The following is an 18,515-nucleotide window of genomic DNA, read 5'->3' as shown; positions in this document are numbered from 1 at the left end:
TTTCTTTGTTTCTCAGCTAATTCAGGAAGATGTGGAATAACTGGGTCAGATACTAATGCATCCTATTTAAATTCATTTATTGGATGGATATTAATATATTGCACTCAAAGGGAAGTAGAAAGACATAATATTTACCCCTGGACACACACACACTCAAAGGGAAGTACAAAGACACACACACACACTTACATGAAGAGACTGAACATGAATACAAATCATTTCATTTTGGATTGTCCTAGAAACAAAGGCTGGATGCAAGTGAAGGTGGGCATGTTTTAGTTGGATGTCCATATAATTAGATGGACACCAAACTAAAGTCTGCCCTGTGAGACAAAGGGACTCACTTTCGAAACAGAAAAACATCCAAAAAGCAGCACAAAGAGGCAGGTAGACTTTTTTTTTGCCAAAATGTCCAAATTGCTATTTTCAAAACCTATTTTAATTTTTTTTCCATGTAGTTCATCTGTAGTGTGTCGAAATCACAAGGGGGCGCATCAGGGATGCAATTTGGGCATTCCCAGAGCTTGGACATTTTTCTGCCATAATGGAATAAAGCAAAAACATCCTGGGCTAAAAGTTAGACATTTGGTATAGACCTGATTCAATCATGACTAAGTCACAAAAAGGTGTCCTAAATGACAAGATGACCACTTGATGGATTAAGGCATGACCCCCCCTCCCCCAGCAGTCACTGATCCCTCTCCCCTCCCCCCCAAAGACGTGAAAGAAACAGTACATATCAGCCTGTACGACAGCTTCTGATGTTATGACCAGTCCCGTTAGAGCAGCAAGCAGGTCCCTGGAGTAGCCCAGTGGTCAGCACAGTGCACTGTAGAGAAGGGAACCCAGGTCCATATCCCACTCTAACTGTTGTGGTGAAAAGTGTGAACTCTCCAAAACCCACCATAAACCTACCATAAAGGCCATAAGTGTAACAGGTGGGGGTGGGCCTCGGTCCGCCTGCCTGAAGTGCACTGCACCCACTAAAACTGCTCCAGGGACCTGCAAACTGCTGTGATGGACCTGAATATGACATTTGAGGCTGGCATAGAGGCTGGAGGTCATCCCTGATTCTCTCTGGTGGTCATCTTGTCAGTTTGGGCTCCTTTTTGTGCCTTGGTCGTAAAAAAACAGGACCAGGTAAAGTCATCCATGTGCTCGTCAGGGAAGACCTTTTTTTTTTTTTCCATTATGGGTCGAGGATGTCCATGTGTTAGGCATGCTCAAGTCCCGCCTTCACTATGCCTCCAACACGCCCCCATGAACTTTGGTCATCCCTGCGACAGAAAGCAGTTGGGGACGCCCAAAATCGGCTTTCGATTATACCGATTTGGCAGTTGGGGACGCCCAAAATCGGCTTTCGATTATACCTATTTGGATGACCCTGTGAGAAGGACGCCCATCTTCTGATTTGTGTCGAAAGATGGGCGTCCTTCTCTTTCGAAAATGAGTTTGATAGGGATATTGTAGGCGCATACACGCTTAATGTGCGTACATGGTTAACATGCATTAAAGATGCTAACGCACCTATAACACGGCTTAGTAGGGCCATTAGAGGGGAAATTATCAGTGAGGGCTAAAGAAGGGTTATTTTACTATTGTAGTACAAGTGCCATTTTATGAAATGAGACCTAGTTACTAATAACCCGGGTTAACAGTAAAATAACACATCTTAATGGTAGCCCACATTGATAACTTCCCACCTTAGGCATCAAGAGTTCTTATTCCCATTGACTTGTTTTTTTATTTATTTATTCATTAGGATAAATTATTTACAGTCTTTTTGAAGGAATTCACTCAAGGCAGTATATAGTAAAAATATGTCAAACATAAACAACAGACAATGATAGCAGTAAAAATATTCAAATTATAATACAAAAAACAGCATAGTATGCTGTACTACAAAGTCAACACAATACATGATAAAATATTTTAATAGCATAAGCAGGGGCGTAGCTACGGGTGGGCCTGGGTGGGCCCAGGCCCACCCAATTTCACCTTAGGCCCGCCCACCGAAGCGCACACACACTGCAGCAGCTTAGCGACCACGGGTCCAGGGCAGAAACGGCACCCGCTCTGGCTCAGCTGATGATGATCTCTCTAGACTCGCAGCGGCGAACTGGCGGCGGCAGCAGTAAAAGCATAAAGCAGCCAGGCTCCTCGACTCCGTCCTTCGCTTCCCTGCCCTGCCCTCTCAGCGTCCCGCCTTCCTCTGATGTCATTTCCTTTCCGGCGGGACGCGGGCGGGACGCTGAAAGGGCAGGGCAGGAAAGCGAAGGACGGAGTCGAGGAGTCTGGCTGCTGTATGCTTTTACTGCTGCCGCTGCCAGTTCGCCGCTGCGAGTAGAGAAGGAAGGAAGCCATTTACAAAATCTCTGTTTCTACTCCCCCGCGCAGCCGTCGCCGTTCACTCAAAACACAGCAAGCAACCCGAGCTGCTGCCTGCATCCACGTTGTCATTCTTTATTGTTGGTAAGCAGATGGAAGGATGGGACTGGGAGGGTTGGTGAACAGAGGGAAGGATGGGTCTGGGAGGGATGGTGAGTACAGAGTATGGGGAATGGGGGACTAATGAAGTGGGTGAAAGATGGGGGAGGAATTTAGGAGACTGGGTAAGGGAGAGACAGAGGGGGGAATGGGAGTGCTGGAGAGGGAATGAGAGGGAGATGGTCAAAGGGGAGAGAGGAGAAATTGCTGGACATGGATGGATAGATGGATGGAGGGAGGGCAGGGGAGTTGCTGGACATGGGTGGATAGAGGGGATGGCAGGGGAGAGGAGAGTTGCTGGACATGGATGGAGGGGAGGGAAATGGAGAGAGGAGGGTTGCTGGACATGGGTGGATGGAGGGGAAGGCAGGGAGAGAATTGTTGGACATGGATGGAGGTGAAGGAAGGGAAGACAGGAAGGAGATGCACATGGATGGCGGGGAAGGGAGAAAGAAGAAATGCTGACATGGATGGAGGGGAGGGAAGAGAGAGGAAGGAGATGATATGAGGGAAAAGGAAGAGAAAGGAAAAACTGTACATGGATGGAGAAAATAGGCAGAAGCTGGATCCACTGGACAGTCAAGTCTGCGGAGGACCCAGCTTTTACTTACGGATGTAGAGCAAGAAATGAAGAAGAAAGGAGGAAAGTAAAGAAATAAATGGAAAGGAAGCCCTGGAAACGGAGTTAAGAGGACAGATAGCAGCAGAATCAGATACTGGGCCAGCATGATAAGAAAAACAAAGTCACCAGACAAAGGTAGAAAAAATCATTTTATTTTCATTATAGTGTTTGGAATATGTCCACTTTGAGAATCAGGTGCTCAACATTAAAAGTTTATATTTATTTTTTTACTTATTTATGGCATTTTATCCCACATTAAACATGAATTAGATTGGAACCTGGGATCATTTAATTTTATTTTTCCTGGCGAGAGTAATGCATTGCCTCCCCCCCCACACAGGCTCTCTCCCCGGCTATAGCCAGCTCTGCAAATTTGAGGGGAGGTGGGGGGGCGCAGAGGTGGACCGGGGAGAGAGCCTGTTGTTAAACATTTACCAGCAAACCACTGTCTAGTGCCCACCCATCCAACCTTTGGCCCACCCAAAAATTGACTTCTGGCTACGCCACTGAGCATAAGGTGTAAGCAAAGATAAAACATATAGATAGATAAGACTGAGTAAAAAAAATAAGGTACTAATTTAAAGAAAGTTGCAAATGAGATCATAAAGGTGCTTGAATATTATCTTAGCTTGAGTAGGAGTGGATAAACATGTCCAGCTATAGTATGTGCTGCCAGTGTCACTCCTTGTGTGTGTGTGTGTGTGTGACTAGGAAGTCAGTTACTTCTTCCATTAAAGGCCTGCTTGAAGAGCCAAGCTTTCACCTGCTTCCTGAAGTAGAGATAGTCTTGTGTTAAGTGAAGCCTTTCAGGGAGTGCATTCCAGGGTGTGGGGCTATAACTGTTGGCACCTAACTATAGGCATGTGTCAGATCTGTGAGTTCTTGTACCAAGTAGAGTGCTGCCGAGCCCGGTACTTGGACCAGGTTCTGCTTGGTGGCCGGACAACCCCGGGTTTCACCTGCGCTGACTGCCGTTCCCCAGAGGTTGAGCCCCTAGGTGCGGGTGGCCTGCAGGGCTTATGAGATGGAGCAGGAAGCAGGGTGATGAACGTGATAGCCAGACAGGCAGCAGGCAAGAGAGTGATCCAGGTACAGGCAGAGTCAGTAGGCAGGCAGCAGGTCAAGAGAGTAATCCAGGTACAGGCAAGGTCAGGAGGCAGGCAGCAGACACAAGAGTAATCCAGGTACAGGCAGAGTCAGTAGGCAGGCAGCAGACACGAGAGTAATCCAGGTACAGGCATGGTCAGTAGGCAGGCAGCAGACACAAGAGTAATCCAGGTACAGGCAAGGTCAGTAGGCAGGCAGCAGACACAAGAGTAATCCAGGTATAGGCAGAGTCAGTAGGCATGCAGCAGACACAAGAGTAATCCAGGTACAGGCAGAGTCAGTAGGCAGGCAGCAGACAAGAGAGTAATCCAGGTAAAGGCAGGGTCAGCAACGAAGAACAAAGTAGAGGAGAAGCACACTACTGAGCAAGTAACACCTACCAAAGTAGAAGCCGAAGCAAGGAGTCTAGGGAGAGCTCAGCTGATAAAGTGCTGGCATCTGACATCAGCAGGGAGAAGGGGCACAGCCATAGGACAAGAGCAGGGGAAGGAGGAACCGGAAGACCAATAGGAGAGTAGCAAGGGAAGCCAGACAGAGGAAGAGCAGACCCAGGTGGGTGGAAGCAAAGCAATCAAGGAGCCTGCAGCCAGAGAAGAACTACGCACACATGGCTCAGGGCTGTGCCAGTCAAGTGTGTGTGTCGACGGGACCCTGCGCAGCCAGAGGACACCGCTTGCATTGAGGTAGGGGACATAACAGCATGCCAATGCCTACTTATGAAAAATATTGCATAATGGAATCTTGGCACCAAGATACCATTATAGAATTAGTGCTAAGGACATGGCAATGGGGCACCTAAATCTTGACACCAATTTATAGAATTTCCACTATAGTGACAATCTCTAGAAAACAAATCTCTTACTTTATTATTCTTATTTATTATTCTTATTTATATAGCACTACTAGGTGAATACAGTACTTTTTAGGGACAAATTGGTTATTATATGCATTTATTTTAAAAGTTTGTAATCTACACTGACTACAATGCTAGGTGTTTAATAATTCACATATGTAATAATGGTTATAACATAAGATAAAAAAATACATTTAAAACAATAAAAGCCATACAAAAACAAACCATGACTTAGGGCAGTGATGGGCAACCTTTTGAGCTTGGTGTGTCAAAATTCGCCAAAAAACCGAGCATAACTCGGGTGGTGTGTCACTTCGAGAAAAAAACCATAATTTTGCGATATTTATAGTTTAAATAACAAAAATGTATAATTGTAATATATAACTGTATTTAATAAACCAAAAACTAATTATTTAACTTACCTGCCGCTATTTCTAATGGCGGGAAACGGCACCCATGACTTATTCTCCCTTTTTGTTTTCCCTCTCTCATAACGAATTGCTACAAACAAGTAGTGAAAGGAGCATTATAAAAGCAATGAAAAGTGATTTCTTAGCTGGACCGGTATTTTTAGGAACTTCCCAAACAAGTGTGGAGCAGGAGCAGCAGTCAGTGTCCAAGCACAGCTGAGCTAAGGCTGCAACAGGATCACAGAGAGGAAGAAAGCGGCCGCTGACCCGACTTTATTTGTCTGAAGAGAGCAGCAGCTGCCTGGGTTACTCACAACTCAGCACTCAGGTTCGACATTTAATCACAATTGCCTCGAGCCTCAGACAGTTTTTTCACCTGGCTGAGCTACAACTGCAGTGAGCTGTGATTGGTTGTAGGGAGCCTGTCTGGCGCCTAAAAGGGCACTCCTAATTGGATGATTCTGACGAAGAGGACTGCTGGTTGCGAGGTGGGGTGAAGCAGGGGTTCTGACTCAGAGGGGGGTTCTGAAGCTGCGATAAGACCACCAACGCCCCTGTCGCCCCTGCCTAAGACCGGCCCTGGCAGTAAGAGCAGGTAGGCTGGGTTCTATTTGCTGCTGGCTTTCAACCCACGTGTCATCCAAAATGGCTACGCGTGTCAGTGCTGACACGCGTGTCATAGGTTCACCATCAGGGACTTAGGGCCTCTTTTACCAAACTGTGCTAGCAATTCCTGGTGTAGTAAAGCCAACAAAGCCCATTCACTTTAAATGGGCTTCATCAGCACTGCCACGTGGAAATCGCTAGTGCAGTTTGGGTAAAAAAAAAAAACAAAAAAACTTAGTTCATAAAATGTAATTGCAGGGTCAATACCTTAAAAATTAAGCTCCATCAAATGTAGACACTGAACACGTTGAACACCTGAATACAATCATTTTGAGGCTCTTTCTGAAGGTTGCAGAATGGGATTTTGCTCTCAGTTTTTCTGGGAGGGAATTTCAGGAAATAGGACCTGCTGAGAAAACCCAAGCACAGGTCTCAGTAAGACACACCAATGGAGTGAAAGCGATGTCCAACAGATTCTATCCAGATGATCTCAATAACCAAAGAAGCTGGGTATGTTTTTAGAGCTGTACAAATGATTATAAGTGTGCTTCATTACATAAGGTTTTATGGATAAGAATTGCCACTTTAAATGTGACTCTCCATTAAACTGGAAGCCAGTGTAAAGAGGAAAAAATTGGTATCATATGCTTATTACACCGAATCTCTATCAATACTCATGCTGCAGCATTCTGAACATAAGAATAGCCATACTGGGTCAGACCAATGGTCCATCTAGCCCAGTATCCTGTTTCCAACAGTGGCCATCCAGGTCACAAATACCTGGCAGAAACTCAAATAGTAGCAACATTCTATGCTATCAATCCCAGTACAAGCAGTGGCTTTCCTCATGTCTATCTTAATAACAGATTATGGACTTTTCCTCCAGGAAACCCAGATATGCTGCTAACCGCTGTTATTACATCCTCTGGCAACCAGTTCCAGAGCTTAACTATTCTTTGAGGGAAAAAAATATTTCCTCCTATTTGTTTTAAAAGTATTTCTATGTAATTTCATTGTGTCCCCTGATCTTTGTACTTTTTGAATGAAAAATCGATTCACTTCTACTCATTCTAATCCATTTAGGATTTTGTAGACCTCAATCATATCCCCCTCAGACATTTCTTTTACAAGCTGAAGAGCCCTAACCTCTTTAGTCTTTCCTCATATAGGAGAAGTTCCATCCCCTTTATCATTTTGGTCGCTCTTCTTGAATTTTTTCTAATTCCGCAATATCTTTTCTGAGTTAGGGTGACCAAAATTGAATACAATATTTAAGCTGAGGTCACAGCATGGAACAATACAGAGGCATTATAAATATTCTTGGTCTTATTTTGCATTCCTTTCCTAATAAGTCCTAGCATCCTGTTTGCTTTTTTGGCTGCTGCTGCACACTGGGCAGAATATTTCAGCGTATTGTCTGCAATGACACCTAGATCTTTTTCTTGGGTGCTTACTCCTAAGGTGGACCCTAGCATCAAGTAACTATGATTCGGATTATTCTTCCTAATGTGCATCATTTTGCATTTGTCCACATTAAATTTCATCTGCCATTTGGATGCCCAGTCTTCCAGTTTCCTAAGGTCTTCCCGCATTTTTTCACAGTCTGCTTGTGTTTTGACAACTTTGAATATTTTTGTGTCATCTGAAAATATAATCACCTTACTTGTCGTTCTGATTTCCAGATCATTTATAAATAGTTAAATAGCGCCGTTCCCAGTACAGATCCTTGCGACACTATTCACTCTCCTCCATTGAGAAAAATGACCATTTAACCCTACTCTCTGTTTTCTGTCCAATAACCAATTCCTAATCCACAGAAGACGTGTTTGCCTCCTATCTCATGATTTTTAAATTTTTTCTGAGGAATCTCTTATGAGGAACTTCGTCAAAAGCTTTCTGAAAATAAAGATACAAAATAACTCCACTAGTAAGATTAACATCACCTTGGCCACTCAGCCATGAGTGTGTTACAGGTGGTCCAGTTCTGAATCACTTAAGTACATAAGTATTGCCATACTGGGAAAGACCAAAGGTCCATCGAGCCCAGCATCCTGTTTCCAACAGTGGTCAATCCAGGTCACAAATACCCGGCAAGATCCCAAATATGTACAAAACATTTTATACTGCTTATCCCAGAAATTGTGGATTTTCCCCAAGTCCATTTAATAATGGTCTATGGACTTTTCCTTTAGGAAAAATCCTCTGTTTCTGGGATATGCAGTATAAAATGTTTTGTACTTTTTTTGGATCTTGCCAGGTATTTGTGACCTGGATTGGCCACTATTGGAAACAGAATGCTGGGCTTGATGGACCTTTGGTCTTTCCCAGTATGGCAATACTTATGTATGTACTTATTATAATGTTAAGGTTGTAAAACTATATGAAGATATAGTCCAGTCACTGATGAATACCTGGGATGACAAATTAGATGTAGCAAATCTATTCAAGACTATAATCTCTGTAATAGCTCCTGTTCCTTAGGGCAGGGGTGGGAAACTTCAGTCCTCGAGGGCCACAATCCAGGCAAGGCTTTTAGATTTCCACAATATATGCATGAGGATATATGCAAATCAATCTCATGCATATTCATTGTGTAAATCTTAAAAATCCAACTGGGTTATGGCCCTCAAGGACCATGGTTGCTCATCCCTGCCTTAGAGCTCCTAATCTGAGCAAGTAAAACGAAAGAGAGATGGAGTTAAAAACGGTGAAGCCATGAGTAGGTAAAACTAAAATGGCAGTATGAGGGTTAACTGAAGAAGGGTGTTAATTCAGTACAACTGAAAGGACTGAGACCTCTTAAGATTTCATGAGACAATGTGGAAAACAGTTCAGCTCGGTGCTGTAATTATACTTCTAGTTAGTAGTGATGTTTTTTGCACTAAGTTAATTTCCCAGGAAACGCCAGTGTAAATCCTGTGTCCAACAGTTAGGCATGAATCTGTGCCTAAACATGATTCTATAAAGCACACATTGTAAATTATTAGATCTGCCTCGCCCGTTTGGGCAGCGGAAGCCAGGGGCTCTCTCTACTATCCTGGACAGAATTATCTATCCCTCTAGGTACTTAATCACCCCAACCTCGAATCTGCTCATGACAGGCTTACACCGGCAGGCAGTAGCAACCTCCCCATTTAGAAAGGAGCCCAGTATTCAGTAGGACAAGAAATATAGTTTGACATTGATATTTTACCAAGGATAGTACAAGCAGTTCAGGCAGTCATATGGTGGAACAGCATTATATGACACGTCCTCTCTCTCTGGCCTTCTGGAGTCTTCTCTTGTAGCCTCCTTTCTCCCTTGTCCTTCACTCACTGATCTAATACCCCTCAGACTGCTGCTTATATACAATTTTGGCTCTATTCATTTCAATGGACCCCAGCTTTGTCACCAGGGTTCTTGGCCCTTATCAGTTTGATCAAAATGACTTCACATATTCTCAAACTCTAAGTATCAACAAGATATGCTCAGAGCGCATCTTGTTAGATGACTTTGCATTTCCCCCAAACTTTCCCGTAGCCCCTTCCTTTGGATGTTCTCACCCGGGGTGCAGCTGACCCAGTACTATCTCTATACAACCATAGCAACTCTTGCTCATGACGTCTTGCAGGTGCCAGTCCCAGAGCAAATGCCCCCTCCCTTGCCAGTTCAGCACTTGCTACAGTGAAATGTAACTGTGTCAAAGGTGATCTCTGATTTTTACAAGCTAGCTCTCTTTTGTATCAGAGATTATTTTGATTTTAAGAAGCCTAGCTCTTATTATGAGCCATTGGCCTTAGCAGAGTTTAAAAAGGGGTTGGATGGTTTCCTAAAGGCCAAGGCCATAAACCGCTACTAAACGGACTTGGAAAAATCCAAAATCCCAGGAATAACATGTATAGAATGTTTGTACGTTTGGGAAGCTTGCCAGGTGCCCTTGGCCTGGATTGGCCGCTGTCGTGGACAAGATGCTGGGCTCGATGGACCCTTGGTCCTTTCCCAGTATGGCATTACTTATGTACTTATGTATTTTACTGAGAGCAAGGGCTAGCAAGGCTAACATATTTCTTCAGCATGCCCTTTATAGAATCCCACCTAGTGATAATTTTTTTGAGTGCCATTTACTGAATTCCCTCCAATGTGTTTAATTTTATAACACAACTCCTAGGTTAAGTGAGCAGGAAGGCACCTATGTACTTTACAAAATACTAGTGGAAATCCAGCACCAATAACACCTGCTTGAGAACAGATGTGAATGTAAACATGTACTTTATGCCTCATAACAGTGTTTATTTATTTAGATTTTACTCGTCCAAAAGGTGGCATAAATCTGCAATTGGACGTTTTTCCACGTTTTCAAAGCCAATTTTTAGACATTTTTCTATGAAGTCTGTCAGAAGTGTGTTCAAATCACAAAGGGTGTGTGTCAGGGGCATGTAAAGGGCGGGATCTGGACATTCCTAAAGGATGTTTTTCTGTCATAATGGAACAAAAGACAAACATCCAGGGTTGTAATTTGGAGGTTTTGGTCTAGACCTGTTTTATTAATGAACTAGTAAAAAAGGCCCGTTTCTGTTAGAAATGAAACGGGCGCTAGCAAGGTTTTCCTTGGAGTGTATGTTTCAGAAAGAGTGTGTGTGAGAGATGGAGCATGTGTGTCAGAGAGAGAATGTGAGAGAGAGACAGAGTGTATGTGTTTGTGCGAGAGAGAGAGTGTGTGAGAGACAGTGTTTGTGTTTCTGTGTGACACTGTGTGAGAGAGAGGGACAAAGACAGTGAGTGTGTGAGTGAGAGTGTATGTGGCAGACAGAGAATGAGTGCGTGTGTGGTGTGAGGAACCCCCTCACCCCCTCCCTCTCCCCTGCCCCCTTGCAGCCAGGCATGTGCAGCGACCCTCCTCTCCCCGTGTTCCCCTGCAGCCACCAATGTCCAGCATCCCCCTGCAGCCACCCATGCCCATCAACCCTCCTCTCCCCCTGCTGCGTCCTTCCTGTCTCCCCTGCTCCCCCTGCAGCCACCCATGTGGTCTCAGGCCCCCCCTCAGCATCCCTCCTGTCCCCCTGCAGGCACGCATGTGCAGCGTCCCTCCTCTCTCCCCTGTCCCCCCTGCAGCCAGCCATGTCCAGCGACCCTTCTGTCCTCCTGCCCCCCTGCAGCTACCCATGTCCAGCGACCCTCCTCTCCTGTGCAGCCACCCATGTCTGAGGACACTCCTTTCCTTTTTCCCTGTTCCTCCCCTGTGGCCAGCCATGTCCATCGACCCACCTGTCCCCCCTGATGACCACCAACCCTTCTGTCCCCCTGCTCGCCCTGCAGTGTCCGTCCTGTATCCCCTGTCCCCCTTGCAGGCACCCATGTGGTGTGTGGAGCCCCATCCCTATCTCCCTGTTCCCTGCCCCCCCTGCAGCCACCCATGTGCAGCGACCCTCCCCTCCCCCTGCTTCCTTCCAGCCACCCATGTCCAGCGAGACCCCCACTGCCCCCCCCAGCCGGCGCAGCACCCAAAGAAAGCTCCTTGTCCCCCCCCTTCCCCCCTTCGCGCATCACCCGACCCCCCCCCACCGTGGCACATCACCAAGCCCCTCCCTCCTCATCAACCCCCTTGCCACCCGCAACCGCTAATACAAACTGTGTCCGGCGGCTGCTGCTTCTGCTATTCAGCAGCAGCAGCCCGTACATAAAGAAAACAAACAAAAAAAAATCCTCCTAAAACGCACCTCAGTTGAGAAGCATCTCACATTGGCAGAAGTCTCAGCATGCGCTCCTCCTCTCCCCTCTGACGTCTCGGCGTTTCTCCGGGGTCTTCCGGCAGGGGCACTGACGTTGAGGGGAGAGGAGGAGCGGCTGCAGAGACGTCAGCCAATGTGAGATGGTTCTCCACGGAGGTGCGTTTTAGGAGGTTGTATTTTTGTTTGTTTGTTTTCTTTATGTACGGGCTGCTGCTGCTGAATAGAAGCAGCAGCAGCCGCCGGACAGAGTTTGTATTAGCGGTCGCAGGTGGCGAGACGGTCGATGTGGGGGGGGAGGGGCTTGGTGAAGCGGCGGGGGAGGGGTTGGGTGATGCGGCGAGGAGGGAAGGGGCTTTCTGTTGCCCCGTTGCACGGGTTGTTGTGGCGATGCGGCGGGGGGGCACTTAGAGGTGCACCGTCGAGGCTGTTTGTGTGTGTGTGTGTTTGCGTGTGTGTGTTTGCATGTGTGTGTGTTTACGTGTGAGTGTTTGCATGTGTGTGTGTGTGTTTGTGTATGTGTTTGTGTGTGTGTTTGCGTTTGTGTGTATGTGTGTGTTTATGTGTGTGTGTTTGTGTGTTTATGTGTGTGTATGTGTTTGTGTGTGTGTGTGTGGGGGGGTTGCGGATGGCTTTTGTGGTCATGTGGTTGGGGAGTTTGCCAGCAGTCTGTAGCGATTCCTAGGCAGGGGGAGGAGTACGGAAACACTCCCCCTGCCTGGGTCGTTGTTTGTTGGAGGGGGTTGCCAGTTGGTAGGGGTGCCTTTATGAATCCCTTTACTCTCTGTGTTCCGCCCTTGAGGGCGGGGCAGAGAGACATGGTGAATTGGATGGCTTCACCACCATGAACTTACGAACTGTTTAGGGATTTTGCAGATGGCTTCAGCAGGTTGTCTTCAGAATGTTGAGGTAGCGTTTTATGTACAGATGGGGCGTGGCTGAGGGCCCTATGAGTGAGGGTGACTGGTCCTAGCCTATGAAGACTACAGGATTTTTGTGCTTCTCTGCCTTGGACTGAGCTTCAGAATGTTCAAGGTGGGATTTATTAATATAGATAAGCCACAAAAAGTGCCCCAAATGACCACTGGAGGGAATCAGGGATGACCTCCACTTACTCCTCCAATGGTCACTAACTTTCACCCCCCCCCCCCCCCAAAAAAAAAAAATGGGATTAAAAGCATTACTTTCCAGCCTGTATGCCAGCCTCAGATGTTATACTCAGGTTCATTAGAGCAGCATGCAGGTCCCTGGAGTGGTCGAGTGGTGAGTGCAGTGCAGTGCACTGCACAGATGGATCCAGGTCCATACCTCCTCTTACCTGTTACACTTGTGGTGGAAACTGTGAGTCCTCCAAAACTCACTGTACCCACATATAGGTGCCCCCTTCACTCATAAGGGCTACTGTAGTGGTGTACAGTTTGAGGTAATGGGTTTTGGGGGGCTCAGCAGACAAGGGATCAATGGTGAGATGTGTACCTGGGAGCACTTATTTGAAAACCACTACAGTGCCCCCCCCCCAGGGTGCCCCATTGCTTTCCTGAGATGTCTGTGTGGCCAGTGTACTAAGAATGTTGGCTCCTCGTACATCCCAATGGCTTGATTTTGTGTTTTTCAGTTGGACTGTTTTTTTTTTTTTTAAATGGACCAAAAAGTTAAATGCAGAGAGCACAAAAACATCTAGCAAATAGCCATTAAAAAAAAAACCAACGATAAGAGGTTTTTCTGTTTTGAAAACAGCTATATTCCCCACTTGAATTTTGGACGTTTTTAGCAAAATGTCCAAAGTTGGACTTAGTTATATTGAAAATGCCCCTCCACGTAAATCTCCCCTCTTACCTGTCTGAAGCTGTATAACTAATTTAGGGCCTTTTTATGAAGAAGTGGTAGGCTTACTGTGCGCCAAATTGGCACTACCACTGTAGTTCCTGCTTCTGACGTGCACCAAGTAGGGTGCTAGAAAATACTCTTGTATTTTTTTTTTTTTTTTGCACAGGGGGTGTGCCCAGCAGTAATTGGGCAGTGCCGCATGCTGCCCTGTTAACCTTGGAGCCCTTACTGCCTCCTAAATAGGAAGCGGTAAGGGCTCCCTCAGGAAATGGCCACACAGCAAGTGTTTAACTTACCACATGACCATTTCCAAAAAGAAAAAAAAAGCCTTTAACTGGCAGTGATAAAAGGGGACACCACCACAGGGCTTCTTTTGCTGCCGTTTGGTAAAAGGGTCCCTTCGTGTCCCTAGCATTCTCATGAAGCAAACACCCACAGAAGGTGATCTCTCCACAGGAGAACAAAAGACAGGCAAACAAACAGTGGATCCAATAAAAGTCCTCTCACGAGTGTCTTCCTGAACAAGGTCTTTATTCAAATCTGCACAAATGACCCGACACGTTACCTAGCAGACTATGCCAGAGTAGCATAGCGTTTCACCGCATACAATATCTCGGTTAGCAGTATATGTGCTATTATTCATCTGACCAACAAGGCATTATTTTGCATCAGACACTACTAGACCCCCGACGCAGGCCTTTACGGCCGAAACACGTCACGTGTCGGGTCATTTGTGCAGATTTGAATAAAGATCTTGTTCAGGAAGACACTCATTGTTTGAGGACTTTTATTGGATCCACTGTTTGTTCGCCTAGCATTCTCATAAAATATACACTTATTGCATTTATAATGTCCTCTTTCAGACAGAGAAACTAAAGGGACTTGAGACGCTCTCCTACTTTTTGTCAGTAATTCTGCAATTTTTTTTCCTTTTGTATATGCAAACTTAGAAGTAGATGTAAGATGTGTATGCACCCTTGCCAATATTTCCATACAATTGACATATATAGGCACTTGTTGAGGATAAGGAAGTATGCCGATTGGATCAAAATCTAGTTGCTATTGTCTGGGTTGAAATAACCAATCCCTATGAGCATTATACGCTCCCTTATACAACCTACGTATTATTGTTTTGGGATAGCCACGCTGAAGAAACCTATTCAATATTAAGGGTCCCTCTCCAAATTACTTGTACGCTCACAGCCGTTGCCTTGATTTTCTCTCCTCATGCCATCCTCGATCCGCTTCAATCTGGCTTTTGCCCACTACACTCGACAGAAACGGCACTAAGTCTGCAATGACCAAATCCAAAGGTCATTACTCCATCCTCATCGACCTATCCGCCGCTTATGACACAGTCAATTACAACCTACTTTTCAACACACTGTCCTCTTTTGGGTTCCAGGGCTCCGTCCTCTCCTGATTATCCTCTTATCTACTACTACTAAACATTTCTAGAGCCCTACTAGGGTTACGCAGCGCTGTACAATTTAACAAAGAGAGACAGTCCCTGCTCAAAGAGCTTACAATCTCTCCCATCGTACCTTCAGAGTTCACTCTCATGGTTCGTCCTCCACCCCTATCCCGCTCTCTGTTGGAGTCCCTCAGGGATCTGTCCTTGGACCCCTTTTTTTCAATCTACACCTCTTCCCTGGGCTCCCTGATCTCCTCTCATGGCTTCCACTATCATCTGTATGCTGACGATACCCAGCTTTCTCTCCACACCAGACATCACTGCGGAAACCCAGGCCAAAGTATCGGCCTTCTTATCCGACATTGCTGCCTGGATGTCCAACTGCCACCTGAAACTGAACATGACGAAGACCGAACTTCTTGTCTTCCCACCCAAACCCACTTCTCTCCCTCCACTCTCTCTCAGTTGATAACACCCTCATCGTCCCAGTCTCATCTGCCCGCAACCTCTGTGTCATCTTCAACTCCTCCCTCTCCTTCTCTGCGCATATCCAACAGATAGCCAAGACCTGTCGCTTCTTCCTCTATAACATTAGCAAAATTCACCCTTTCCTCTCTGAGCACACCACCCAAACTCTCATCCACTCTCTCATTACCTCTCGCCTTGACTACTGCAACCTACTCCTCACTGGCCTCCCACTTAGCCATCTATCCCCCCTTCAGAACTCTGCTGCACGTCTTATCTTCCACCTGGACCGATATATCACCCCACTGGCTTCCAATCAGGTACCACATACAGTTCAAGCTTCTGCTACTAACCTACAAATGCACTCAATCTGCAGCCCCTCCTTACCTCTCAACCCTCATTTCAGTACCCTTCTCCACAACCGCCAACTCCAAGCTCCGCCCTTTCTGCCTCACCTCACCCCATGCGTGGAACAAACTCCCTGAGCCCTTACGCCAGGCCCCCTCCCTGCCCATCTTCAAATCATTGCTCAAAACCCACCTCTTCAATGTCACCTTCGGCACCTAACCACTACACCTCTACTCAGGAAATCTAGACTGCCCCAACTTGACATTTCATCCTTTAGATTGTAAGCTCCTTTCAGCAGGGACCGTCCTTCCTTGTTAATTTGTACAGCGCTGCATAACCCTAGTAGCGCTCTAGAAATGTTTAGTAGTAGTAGTAGTAGTGGTTGCGGGGGGGGGGGGGGGGGGGGGGGGGGGGGGGCGGAGAAGAATGGTGCCAGTCTTAAGTAATTAAAGTTAGTAAAGTTGCATACCATGCCCAGCACCAAATTTACTTTTTAAACTTTTTATGTTGTACATTAAACTGTAAAGACACAAGACATTATCACAAGCAGATTCTTGATCTGAAATCTTTCACAGCAAAATGTGTGTTGTAATTTTAAACATTCTACATGAGACAGCCGTGTGGAACCATTATGGATAGAAATTCCACACATGAAGGTAGGCTGTAATACAATGCGCCAGGACAGAACAAACAGACAGATAAATGCTTACAGAAATTAGGAAAGCTAGCAAATTGGGCAACATTATAATAATGGGTGATTTCATTTACCCCCAACATTGACTGGGTAAGTGTTCCATTAGGGAGTGCTAGGGAGGTAAAATTCCTAAATGCAATAAACAACTGCTTCTCAGAGCAATTGGTCCAAGAACTCAGAAGAGGGGAAGCTATTTCCGATATAGTCCTTAGTGGAATGCAGGGCACAGCACAAGAGGTAATGGTGTTGGATCCTCTGTGAAAGTGATCATAATATGATCAAATTTGAACTCGTATCAGAGTGAAGTCACTAAGGAAATCTACTGTAGCAACATTTGATTTTCAAGAGGGCGACTGACAAAATGAGGAAACTAGTTAAAAAAATAAACTAAAAGGATTAGCCACAAAGGTTAGGACTTACCATCTTCGAAGCCCAACCACATACATTCCATATCAAACATATAAACAGCGAGTGACCGTACTCACTCGGAAATGCACAGTAGAGACTTCCCTCTCTGCCCCGCCCCTGCTTCAATACAGGGGCTCTACTGGCATGCTGCAGACGTCGGAACCGCCGCCCCTCCATCTGGCCCGAGCCCTGTGAACTTACATCACCACGCAGCAGCAGGCACATCAGCAAATTTGCCGTCCTTCTTTGCCTTTGTCCCGCCCTCGCCAACGTTACGTCACATGAAGGCGGGACACAGGCAGAGAAGGAAGCCCGCCCCGACGGCAGCTTTGCTGATGTGCCTGCTGCTGCAAGTTTACAGTGCTGCTCGGGCCAGGTGGAGGGGCAGCGACTCCGGGGCGGGGGGCTCGGAACCCCCCATTCCAAAAGTAGCCCGTTTTCACGGGCTCAACGGCTAGCATTAAGAAAGGTGGTAAGAAGAGCACTTACCTTACATCAGGACCAAATCCTCAATCAAAGGTTTACACCAAATCTACCTCTTCTGCAAGACCTCTCTGTCCTCCATTTTATAATTCTGCCTCCATTCTCACTTGGTCACCTTGCAGTGACTCAAGCTTTGTGAAAACAATTATGCACCTGCTTATCATGTCTTTCTACTTCTTGGGATTCTGCCAGGTAATTGCAACCTGCAAACTGGCCACTGTTGGAAACAGAATATTGGGCTAGATGGACTTTTGCTCTAACCCAGTATAGCAATTGTTGTCTTCTACATGTTCCATTTTATTTTCTTCAAGCAGTATTTTTTCTTACACTTCACTTAGCATTAACAAGTAAAGTTCTGCCCTTTTCCAAGCAAGCCTTTACTCTTAAACTATATATGCCCCTTTTGCGTTATAAACTAGATGAATATGAACACAGAACCTATAATACATGGAAGGGAAGGTAAGAAGATAACTATATCTCCTTATCTGAGTTTATAGTGCTATCACATTTGGTAACTCCTCCAGAGGACTACATCAGAGAAGCTGTAAATAGTTTTATGTCATTTCCTATAACTAAGAACTGATTACTCTATCCCCATCACACGTAGCATTTCTACTAGAGCTGTTTTACACTAGGTTTTTCCTACTTCTAGTATAAAGTGGCAGTATACATAGATAAAGCTCTTAGTAGGGATGCAGTGAGGTTAGAAAAATATAGAGAACCAGAGTTCAAAAATTATATAAAATACTTCCACTTATTCATAAACAATGTTGGGAAACAAAGTCCATTTATCAATATGAACACACCACTGAAGAAGCAGGACTCAACACAGATGTCTTCTGGCATGAACACCTGTGTCAGAAATCCAGTGTTCTAAACAGCACAATTACGATTGCATATGTTAAAAAGGCCAGAAACATTTTCTATACTAAAGATTTCATTTAACAAAAATTTGTGTATTACAAGGAACTGAATCATTTTTACAATGTTAAATAAAAAGGTGAAATTTAGTAAACCATGGATATAAAAATGTATAACATAATTGTGCTGTTGTAGAACATTGGGCTAACCACATCATCTCACTAA

General features: G+C 45.5%; 1 long non-coding RNA gene across 1 annotated transcript; it reads left to right on the top strand.

The window, feature by feature from the left end:
- Positions 1 to 458: 458 nt before the first annotated feature.
- On the top strand, positions 459 to 10,599 carry LOC115465095. The gene is made up of 3 exons (XR_003941322.1): positions 459 to 576; positions 1,202 to 1,204; positions 10,587 to 10,599. It is a non-coding gene; the product is annotated as an uncharacterized LOC115465095 (long non-coding RNA).
- Positions 10,600 to 18,515: the final 7,916 nt, after the last annotated feature.

Source organism: Microcaecilia unicolor, chromosome 3, assembly GCF_901765095.1.
Source record: "Microcaecilia unicolor chromosome 3, aMicUni1.1, whole genome shotgun sequence".
Classification (NCBI taxonomy): domain Eukaryota; kingdom Metazoa; phylum Chordata; class Amphibia; order Gymnophiona; family Siphonopidae; genus Microcaecilia; species Microcaecilia unicolor.
Note: the sequence above shows the minus strand (reverse complement) of the source record. Positions and strands in the feature narration are given on the sequence as shown.